Genomic DNA, 12,483 nt, shown 5'->3' with positions numbered 1-12,483 from the left:
TGGATGCGCCAATCCCATTTAGGGGCCGATTCTGATTCCGGCCGTAAAATGTACCGACCGACAACGACCGGGAATGGAGACCGACCGACATGGACGGTGCCGTACGACCCACGCAGTATGATGCAACGCGTCTGGATTACAACCCACTCGCATGGAACACGAGCCGAACGACCGAACCGTAAGGAAATCAGTGATTCGCCCATAAAATGACCGGGAATCGTACCAATCGACACGCATCAGGAATTGACACGACCGAAACATGCCCGCGATGCACGAGCCGCACAGTACGATGCAAAACGTGTGAATTGAGGCCGACTCGCACGGAGCCCGATCATGAAAACTGAAACGCACAGCAAATAGTGACTAGCAAACAACAGACCCCTCTGCGTCCGACCCGTACGACTGGCAGCGTCTGACACGGTCAAACGAACGTCTCCATCATGCACAACAAAAGCAAAGGAAATGCCACAAAAAAGCACAAAAAAACAAATGACAAAGCCAATAAATAAAAATAAAAAAGGAACAAAGACACACCCACGATTCCACCTATATAAAGGCAAGAAATCCCTACCATGATCCTTTGCAAACTATAGGCATAGGACAGCAGACACCACAACCACACTGCAGAGACACAACACACACAACACACAACAACTACACCATTTGCACCACTCAAAAACTAAATCACATATTTACTGACAAACTCACACCCACCACACTCACATATACCCACCCCCCATCAATCCCCACAACCACCCAGCACCATGCCCCCCAAGAAGAATCCTAAGTTCACAGATAGTGAGTTGGAAGTTATGATTGACGAAATACTCAGGGTGGAGCCACAGTTGTTTGGCACATTGGTCCAACAGACCCCCATGTCACAGAAAATCAAGATGTGGGAGAGGATTGTCGACAAGGTCAACGCACAAGCACCTTGTTTGCGCACAAAGGACGATATACAGAAAATACATTACGATGTGCGCAGGAGGGTCAAGAAGCTCATCAACAGGGAACACACCCTGAGCAGGCATACTGGCGGTGGCCCTCCTTCCAAACCAACGCACTTCAGGTCCTGGGAGGAGAAGGTGTGGGCCATCCTACCACGGAGAGCATACATGGATTAACAGGGATACCAGAGCCTGGTGAGTGCACAACCAATTCACTCAAAATTGTGTGGCAACACACACATATAGCACTGTCAAGGGGACTGTAAAACTAATTACCACCAGAAAAGCCATTGCAACAGAAAGGCAAGTATCCTGTGACGTGTATATCAGTTACACAAACACAAAACATGCCAACCCACAGTAATATGGAACTACGTCCTAACATGTACAAACACTGTCATCCATTTTGTCACCACTGTCACACCACCTCACAGGAAAGCTGAGTCAAAATGAAAGAAGGTTGGGCTGCTGAGAATGTGCATGTAGCAGAAAGCATGATGGGATTTACAGTCACAGCCACCAGTCCCCCACCCACATATCCCTGCAAGCTCACACTGAACCATGCTCACCTCACAGGGAGTGCAAAGCTACTGCCAAGATGGCTGACACTAGGCCCTGCTGTGGGGAGCACAAGGCCCTGCTGTGACTTGGGCTCTAACTGACAACAGGACACCATTGCCAGACAGCCTGAACGTGTAAATTGTGACTCCCTGCAATGGAAGCATGCTGCATGGTGGGATGTCTGGACTGGGGGTGGAGGACTGTCAGCTCTGACTACAACTACCAGCAGGCACTTTGCACACACACCCACAATCCTTAACATAAACTACACCCAACCCACCTGGTCTAATGCTTCCCCTCAGAATCCATTTAAATATCCCACAAAGATTTACCACACTGGGTTCTGCTGTGTGAAGGACATGGGCTTGTTGGGACTTGAGTGCAAACAAACACCATGACACCACTGCCTGCCTGCCAACCTGTCAGCACAGGCACACCACCACATAGGGAAAAAGATTCACAGGAAGGAAGCCCAGGTATTGTGGGAAGGTGGGTGGAGCCAAAAGCATGATGGGAGTTGCAGTCACAGCCACCAGTCCCCCTCCCACATGTCCCTGCAAGCTCACACTGAACCATGCTCACCTCACAAGGAGTGCAAAAGTGCTGCCAAGATGGCTGACACTAGGCCCTGCTGTGGGGAGCACAAGGCCCTGCTGGGACTTGAGCTCTAACTGACAACAGGACACAAATGCCGGACAGCTTGAAAGTAAATTGTGACTCTCTGCAATGGAAGCATGACACATGGGGGATTACCTGGCCTCTGGGGGTGAAGGAGGTCCTGCAATGACTTCAAATGCCATCAATGCAGCCTCAAAGCACACCTTCTCAGCCACAACAAAGTGCACCCTTGGGACCAATCACTCCAAAAGTAAATGCCTTGTCAAGATGACTGACACATGGTCATGATGTATGAATTGGCTGCAAGTCACACCTATGCACTGGCAAACGCAAACACATCTACACTCACAGCCATTGGAACTGTAGGTATCCTCCCACTCTCTTGAGATGCAGTGTCCCTGTGGTGTCCCCTGAGCTGTCTCGTAGATGACAATTGTGGAGATGTAGACATAGTACATAGCAACAAGCACACACAATGTCACCTATACATCATTGACCGTGGACACCTGACAGTGACTAGAATGGACACCCACATATAGCTGACACTGTAGCATGGTGTCATTCACAAAATGTGTAGTTGTGAGCTGCATTTCAATCCCATATTGGTCTGCGTTGTATGCATCATTCACACAACACATCGTTCACTGTCATGGACACCCCAAACACAATGACTAACCTGGACTGCATCTGAGGAGGCATGCAACTCACAGCAGCTGAACTGTAACACACACACCTCTGCCCATCACTGTCATGAGCATGGAAAAGCAAGAAAAGCTTCTGTTCCCAATCCCTTTCACTATGGAGGAATTTGACAAGATAGAAGGCGTTAGCACCTACAAAATTCAGCACCAACTTCATTAGCTACGCCAACACCATGACTTGTATGAAAAGAGATGTGAACAACAAAATAGTATCTCACATTGGATCTTAGGCATACCGTACAGCAACCATGTTGCACAGACACACCAATGTGACGCACAGAGGAAAGAAAAGAATCACACAACACATGCCCCAAGCTTGCTACATACCCCAAGTGCAATTGTACGTATGTCATTGTTAAAGCACATATGTGGACAGGGATAAAACAGCTGTGTCAGGCATGTGATGGAACCTGAGTAGCAATGGCCATCTACAGACAATTGATCAATACATGAGCTGGTCATGCACACAGCTTGATGTGCACATCAAAATGCTCCAGGTTGCCATTACAAAGTGCTTCAACAATATCAACCTCTGTCTGTCACAACTTAGGACAATGCAATGTACAGACTCTCATAATGATGTTCAGTCCCAAATGTCATGTGTGTGAAACGTTGATGTCGGTAGAAACATAACATACATTGTGTGTCTCCTCCAACCACAGGGGATGCTGGGGACACAGCAGGTACTGAGGAAGAGTCCCAGTCCCAGACTCTGGCGGACCCTGAGCTCCCCGGCGTGGATGACTCTCCGTCCTCTTTGGACGACGACCTTGACCGACCTGGCACCTCCAATGTGAGCCATCATGCAGTCCCAGTAGCAGTAACATCAGCACCCCCCTCAACCACTCCTGCCACATCGGACACCAGACAGAGTCCCCATGCTGACACAGACAGGCCCAGGCCACAGAACAACAATGGAACAGGTACACAGGGCATCCCGGAAGCAAGGGAAAACACCACCGGTGCAAACACTCAAGAGGGCCCAGTGTCGGCTGGGCCGGCCACGGCAGGTCCTGCCCGTGTGGGTCGGGGCAGTGGGAGGGTGGGCAGGCAGAGGACACGGCCTGCCGAGGGGGCTGGACTGCATGATGAGCAACACCTGGAACGCATCCTAGATGCGTACCAAGAAAGCACCGGAGGGTTTGGATAGGTCGTGGGGATCCTCACGGAACAGCAGGCTGCCCATCATTCTCTCGTGGACTCCCACATGGCCTGGGTGGAGTCCAAGTGGGACAAATTGGATGAACTAACAGCAGTGCATAGGGACATACTGACATGCCTCTGCCAGATCAGCACCAACCTGACCACACCTCCCTGTGTGCCCACATCTGTTGCCACAACATCCACAACAGCCACAAGGAGGGAGGAGGACTCTGGCGGAGAGTCCTCGGCACCGCAGCAGCCTGCACATGAGGGTCCCCCGAGAAAAAAGATGGGTCGTCCGAAGAAGGGCAATTGAGACGCTGATGGCCATGCATATCCCCCAGGCACCCAACACCTGCTCCTGTTATCATCCTTTGTGTGCAAACCAGTTGACCTTGTCGACCTACATCCAAATCACCCACTTGACTTGGAGGTTCAAAGTTGTGATAATGCACCAAATGACTGTGGATACTACTCTGGACATTTCAACTACCAAGACTACGAACTCACCTGTGAACTTTGGATTACCATCACATTGTACAGCACTTCAAATTCCGTTCACCATCCTTACACATGTTTGTAAATGCATTCACAATCACACAATACTTGCCTCTGTCGTGATTTCTACTTGCTTTGTGCCATGGCGATGATGAGCTGCTAAGGAACACTGTGCATGCAAACTAATACAGCAATGCGAACACCGTTATGTGAGTTATGTGAATGTGACACATATGAGGGAGACACACCACTAGGACAACACAACACATACTCACCAGGGCCCTTAACTCCTCGTCAACACTGATGTCAACAGGAAATACAGTGGAATGCAAACACACAACACCCATCCTGGGTCATTGGCAAGCAGCCCACAGGTACAGGATGCGAATTGCTGTTGGATGTGTGGACACACACGGGGCACATCACAAAGCGAAGGGCAGGTTTATTAAATATTCACATTGTGAGAATTCCACAACTGATGCACGTTAACCTCACGTGACAGTGATCAGAAAATTAAACATGTGGTGAACGATGAAAGTCCAGGGGTGTGTGGCCCATCATTGGTTGTGGCAACGAGTACTTGCACTCTGGAACAAGGATCTGTGTCATGGGGTTCAGACCGCACCACACAGTATCCAAAGTACCCTGTGAAGGACAGACAGAAAACACAATAAAAAACACAGATTTACAGCAAACAACAACAGTATACATGCCTAAAACAAAACACTAACTACCCAGACACATCCTAACAATCAGGTAAACACTGTTTGGGAGTACAGACTACCAGAAAGGACACATCACAGCAAGCATCCTGACAACTAGCATACAGCCACACTCAATCAGCACCAGTGCACCACCAACATAGGTCATGCCGACACAATACTTTGACAAAAAATACCTGTATACTGACATTCATGAGAAGAAGTTCTCGATCAGCTGGCTCCGAACATCACCATCACCCTCATCATCACTGGCATCTTGCCCCAGGCCAGGATCCTCCACAGCTGGCGGAGGTTGGTCATCGTCATCTTGGATTAGAGGCAACTGATTCCGAACTGCCAGGTTGTGTAGCATGCTGCACACAATGATGATCCTGCACACCTTCGCAGGTGCATATGGGAGGACCCCTCCTGTCTTGTCCAGGCAGCAGAATCTGCTTTTCAGGAGGCCAAATGTCCTCTCAATCACTCTCCTGGTCCGACCATGTGCCTCATTGTAGCGCATCTCCGCTGATGTCACAGGGTTCCTGAGGGGTGTCAGCAACCACGGCATGTTGGGGTATCCAGAGTCACCTACAGAGAGACAATTGCTCATTAGTTGAGCGTGAAAATAGGGTGCTAATCAACTTTAGCAAACACACACAATGCTAAGCAGTCAATTCAATTCAATTCAATTCAATTCAATTCAATAGTCCTTTATTCTGTACTTAAAAATACCATAAAAGTACATATACAGTTAAAATCAGTAAAATACGGTTCATAACACATGGTTGGAGACAATTGGCCAACAAAAATTCATTCAACACCGCCCTCTTGAGTTCCTTAACCTTAAAGCAACCTTAATGAAAGTCATAATGCAAAACAGTGTATGAGGATCATTAGCCCTTTGCAAGAATAATAAGGCAACCTTGGCATGTTTAAACTTTGCCTGTTTTAAAATTCCTACTAAAAAGCTACGCCTAGGTAAAACCTAAAATGGGCATAATAGTACAAAAGGAAGGGTATCCTGCGGAGACCTATTGTCGCAGCCGCAGGAACACTTCTGCTCAACGGTTGAAGTAAAACCTGGTGGATCAGCCAATAGGTGGTGTAAAAGGTTGAGCCTAAAACGAGTGATTAAAAATCTATCCTGGGCGTCATACATAAGAGCGAGATAAGGTTCCATTCCTTCCTCTATTTTCACCATTCTATGAGCACAGACTGAGGTTTTACTTTCTTCCGCAGCCGCTCTACGTGAGGCTACCAGGTCCAGGAATTTTTTTTTTACTCTCAATGTATCTTGGGGGATAATTTCCGTTGGATTGGTAAAAAGATCCTTACAACCAATTCCCTCAAGTGGGGACTTCACGTATTTTAGCCAGGGAATACTCATTTCTTTGTCCCTTTCTGTACAGTCTCTAATAATTTGTCTGCTCAGGTCTGCCTCGGTATTGGACCAAATCTTTAGCAAGGCCATAAGAGGTCTGACCTTTATCAGGTCCTCAATGTATACCCTTCCTAGTTCTTCATGGATAATGTAGGCGGGAGTACTTTGTGGGGTTTTGAGCACCTTTCTCAAATATTTATTCTCCTCTGTCTGTAACTGCTGAGTGCTAACAAAACCCCAAACTTCAGACCCATATACCATTTTTGAGCAACAGATTGAGCTGTACAAGTTCATAACTTGTTCTGGCGACCACCGGCCCAGCCTGCGTCCATAATTCACGATCACCCTCGTCAAGGCCACTAATTTGGAGCACCGCTCTTCAATTAGAAATTTAAAATTTAAAAGCCTATCGAAAACCAAGCCAAGGTAGGGGAAGATCTGTACCTGCCCTAGTTTGTGTGTGCCTATTTTGTATGAGAACTTCTTCCAGGGTTTGGTTCCAGCCAACATGACATAGGACTTAGTCAGGTTTGCCGACAAGTCTAAGGTGTCCATAAAACTGACAAACCCGTCTATCAGGCGCTGAAGTCCCTTGGGATTGCGGGCTAAAAGAACCGCATCATCTGCGTACAACAACACAGGGACAGGGCGGGAACCTACTCGAGGAGAATCTACTTTGCCTAGTGCCTGGTCTAAATTATTAATATATAGGGAGAACAAAAACTGAGCCAAAATACATCCCTGTCTGACCCCACTATTGCAAGCAAAAGGTGCCGTAGTGCCCCCTTCCAAATTAAAACACACTTTGGCAGTGGTGTTCCAGTGCAATGCTCTCAGGGTGTTAACCAGGCCCTGCTCAACCCCTAATCTGGACATCAAGGCCCACAGCTTCTCTCTATTGACGTGGTCAAAAGCTGCAGTGAGGTCCATAAACCCAAGATATATAGCCTCATTGCTAGCTAGAGTATATTTTGCCACCAATAGATAGAGGTTCAGGTACTGGTCCGTTGTTGATCTCCCTGCCCTGAACCCGCACTGAATATCTGTGATGATTTGATGTTCATCGGCCGTCACATCGATCAAAGATATGGGGCGGTAGCACTGGGGGCTATCCCTGTTCCCTTTTTTAAAGATGGGTACTATTGTTGCCGATGACCATGAACGCAGGAGGCCGGTTGCGACCACCGCATTTATCCCCCTTGTGAGAATAGGGGCCCACAGCTCCACCTTGCTTAGATAAAGGTCTGGTGGGATACCATCTGGTCCTGGCGCTTTATTTTGCGTTAAGCCCTGGATACCCGCTACCACTTCCTCCAGAGAAAATTCAATCGTGGTAACCCACCGGGGTCCCTTCCCATCATCCTTATTATTCTCAGCGGAGTGGTTATATAAACTTTTAAAATGATCATACCATTGTTCTGGCAAAATGGTAGTACCAATTTCTGGGGCATTACTGTCCTGAAAACATGGGTTATTTATTATTTTCCAGAACGCAGTTATGTCCCTTCTATCTGCAGCGGCCCTTAAATCTTCCCAGGCTTTTGATTGGAGGAAATGTTTCCTGCATTTAATCGCCTTTTTGTATGTGATCCTACACAGTGCAATATGTGACTTGTCCCGGGGTACAGTTTTCAAGCTAGATTTTAGCTCTTTCTGTGCCCGGGAACAATCTTTGTAGAACCATCTGGGGGTGGTGTTTACTCTCCCTTGCTTAGTGGTCTTTAATAGCCCATCTATTAGATGCGCCACTTCCTCAAATGCTTTGACAACGGCTGGTCCCTCCACCGAAATGTCAAGGCACGCCCCAATCACTCCATTCCCTGTCTCCATTAGGGATTTGTAAAAAGCGTCCCCGTCCACTTTGGTCCATCTAAGTCGTCTCCCCTGATCCGTTACCCTCTCAATACTGGCTACCCCTACACCTCTCCTAGCACTTCTGGGGGACAGGTCTTCTATCTCCAGCACTAGGGGGTTGTGATCGCTGAAATTACTCCATTCGATCTCTGCCCCTCTTATCCAGTCCTTAAATAGACTGGAGACCACTACGTAGTCTATGAAAGAGCGACACCCTCTGCCCTTGAATGTTGGAATGACCTCCCCTCCACTTCCTATAGCCACAAGGTCTATAGTGTGTACTAGGGCGTGACTTTTCAGGACCCTATCCAATTCCATCCCCTCACCAGAGTGCTGAAAGTGCGGACCTTCCTCCAACGTGCAACGAGAGCAGTCCTCATTAACAGGAATCAGGTTGGGGCACAGGTGGCAATTAAAATTACCCGCTAAAACCACTAACGGGGCCGCCGCTCCCTTCCTCAAGGCCTTCTCTGTGCTTAATCAATTATCTAATTCACTTATTGTAGATCCCTTCCCCTTGACTGCCACTGAGTTATACAAATTAATCAAAATCACATTTAGCCCATTTGTGTGGAACCCAAGGGCCTGAATATTATTTGTGGGCCAATTTAGGTTGGTCCATACTCCTTCCAGCTGTAGATCTACAAATATAAAAAGTCCTCCCATAGCTCTTCCCGAGGTTGACTTCTGTGCAAGCACAGAAAAACACTTGTGCCCCGCTAGATGAAAGGGGCTACAGTCTATCGCCCAGGTTTCCTGCAAACAAATTACCTGAAACCTGGTGATATACTTCCTCCATTCCTGGTTATCAAATTTTGCTGATAGTCCCGCTATATTCCATGATACCAGTTTTAGCCCCTCCTGCATTTGTGTCTCTCTTGCATATAGTGTAGCTAGCTTATTGTCCTCTATCCTTTCACCTTTTGAGTCCTCGTTAGACCTGGGCAGATTATATAAATTCTCTGGTCGCTGAAGGTACAGGAAGATATGATCCAGCCCCGCTACTTCCTCACTCCCTGATGACCTAACCGGTAATCCAGGGGGATTTCCTGAAACAGGGGGGACCGCAACACGATCCATAAGAGTCCCAACCGGGGACTCCACAACATAGCTGGTGGGCACATTCAATGCGGGTGGTGAGGTAAAGTTACAGTCTGGGAGATATTAGGGGAACAACCCTTTTCACAGAGTCGATTCGTGGCAAGGGTTCTATTGCTCTTTAGTCAGTCCTGCTCCTCTAAAGACATAAGGGGGTCAAATCTGTTCCTCAGGCTAAGTGCTCCCTGATTTCTAAGGGAAGCATATGGCATTGGACGACAGAAACCCTTCCCACCCAAAGGGCTATCACTTCTGCTTCGGGATCCGGGGCCTGGACCAAAACACAGAGTTCCCCTTGGGTAGAAAAAGCTCAGTGGCAAAGATCTGATATTACTTGATTGGCTAACCGGTTCCCAGCTTAATATTTGGTCGACTACGCGCTGGTTCCTAAAATTTACCACCACACAGTCGCCGGTAGCATACTTTGACCTGCTCCCCAACCAGCTCACCCTTCGGACAAACAGAATTTCCCCCTGATCATTCCCTGTTAGCGGCCTATTCTTGTTCAGCCAGAACATGGTTTTGTTCTTGAGTTCATCGTAGGCCTCTGTACGATCTGGCTTCAACTCCGGGACCCCCGTGAGTATAATTACGTATGGGGCTGCTTCTGGGGTTAAGTTTATACAGGGTAGAGGGTTAATGATCACCTTGGGGGGTGGCCCTTCAGATTGACACTGGGGTGGAAATTCTGGTGAGGGCTGCTTATGGGCTATAACTTGGGGGATACGCATTGGTGGGGCAAAAGTAACATCACCTGAGCTCACAGTATAGCCATTAAGAACACGACTAGTGTGTGGATGATAGGGGTTTGGGGACAATAGAGGACGCTTGGCAATGGTGGATTGCCCTTCTGGGGGATTATTTGGTTGTGCAACTAACGGGATCGTAGTGATAGTCTCAGTGACTTTAGCAGTTGTTAGTGGAGGCGAAGTATTACCCGCCCCCACCCCCTTTGTTTTAACCAAGGTTACCACTTTGTCTAGCCGACTCAGAATTAGTTTCATTTGAGTGCACACCGACAAGCCAGGAACGCTGGTACTGCATCTGTGCCATCATCGTTGGTATGCGGCTACTCATCATTATGTAGGCGTCGTGCGCTGAGCCCGGGAACCTTGCACACACATGGGAAATGGTCATGTCCACCAAACAAACCATAAGAGCATTTATAGAGTGGAAATGCTTCCTGTTCCGGTACGTCTGCTCATGTGCCTGCGGTGGGACCAAAGCCACATGTGTCCCATCGATGAAGCCAATGACATGTGGCATCCTGCCCAGGGCATAGAAGTCCCCCTTGATGTCAGCTAGTTGTTGTGCTTTGGGGAAAATGAATGTACTGGTCGAGGAAATGCAACATTGACTCCAACACATCCCGAAGCACATGGCTGAACATAGTCTGTGACATCCCACCAGCAGTAGCAACAGTGTGCTGGAAAGTATTGGTGGCAAAAAAGTGTAGGGCTGCCATCACCTTCACCTTGGGGGTAAGCGCTATTGGGTATGTCCGGCCAAGTTGCAGATGTGGGGCCAACTGCTCCGCCAATTCTTCGATCAGTGGCCTGGTGAAGCGGTACCATCGCATGCAGTCACGTTCAACCATGGTTTCCAGGTCCGGGAACGGTCTGTGGACATTTGGTCTCCTGCAGTACATAGAAGAGCAAAGACAGTTTGTCATTCCCCCTATCTATGTGCCAGTGTACGTGACAAATAGCACAAGATACCACATTACAGGACACAAGAACATGATGTGTGTGCTGTTGGGTATGGACACACATATCAGATACATGCCCATCATCTGACATCTCTGCTCTACAGGGCCACACAACAAGGTCCCTATTGTGCTGTGAGCAATCAATGGGCTCCATCACAGTGCATCAGTACGAGTGTCACATGCCAGACACATACCACAGTGACTAGTGAGGACAGATGTCTACCCCACATCACAGGTTCCTGACAGACACACACAGGGACCTTGTGTCGCAACCTGGACACCATCATGATGTGGCGTCCCATATGCACAACATAACGCACACATGATACACACATGAAGTGCCCCCTGATTTCTTAACCGCTCACACATGGATGTCTGTGACACACAGACGCAACATCAACTCATATTGACAATAGACAGGGATGTTGTGAACGTTTGACATTGAGCACATTAAATCGGAGTCATCTCTGCATGGAAATGCACACATACTGTGGATGAACATCACATATGTGGCACTGTGACACCCTGTGAGGCACATACCATTCCACTGAAGTGTCAGGGTGTATGTCACATGACATACACAATGTACACCGGGAACTGTGTACATGCCTCATGCACTGAAATGTACTGCTGTCAAACACAGTGGTTATGTGTCCAGCCAACAATTGTATCTTTCCCCATGACACCCTGCCCTGCCTGGGAGGGGGTGCCACAAAGTGAAACATACAAAATCACATGTTTACCCACATACACACACAGGTAATGCAGCCTGACATGCACTTTGAGTTACTGTGTCACAGACTGTATTGTTGTTGTTGTGCCCATTGGTCAATGGCAAGCTATAATAATAATAATCCACATTTGTAAAGCGCGAACAATCACCCGTAAGGGTCTCTAGCCGCTGGGGGCCGTTGGGAAGATTAAGCAAGCTATTGTGCTGGGCTAATCTGCGGCTGGTGCCGGGGATTGAACCGTGATCCCCAGATTCTGGAGTCAGTCACCCTGGCCGTGGTGCCACACCTCTTCCCTAAGCTATGGTGTGTTGCACACCTTAAACTGTTACTTTTATGGTGACCGACATGAGTGACCAATGCGAAAGACGCGTTGGACACCTAGGAAAGTAGCCGCGCACACATGCCTTGCACGCACGCCTTGCACAATGTCTTTAATGGGGACTGACGAGAGTGGACGAAGCCGCACACACGCCTTGCACGCACGCCTTGCACAATGTCTTCAATAAGGACTGACGAGAGTGGACGAAGCCGCACGC

Source organism: Triturus cristatus, chromosome 10 (genome assembly GCF_964204655.1).
Source record: "Triturus cristatus chromosome 10, aTriCri1.1, whole genome shotgun sequence".
Classification (NCBI taxonomy): domain Eukaryota; kingdom Metazoa; phylum Chordata; class Amphibia; order Caudata; family Salamandridae; genus Triturus; species Triturus cristatus.
This window is presented reverse-complemented; position numbering follows the sequence as displayed.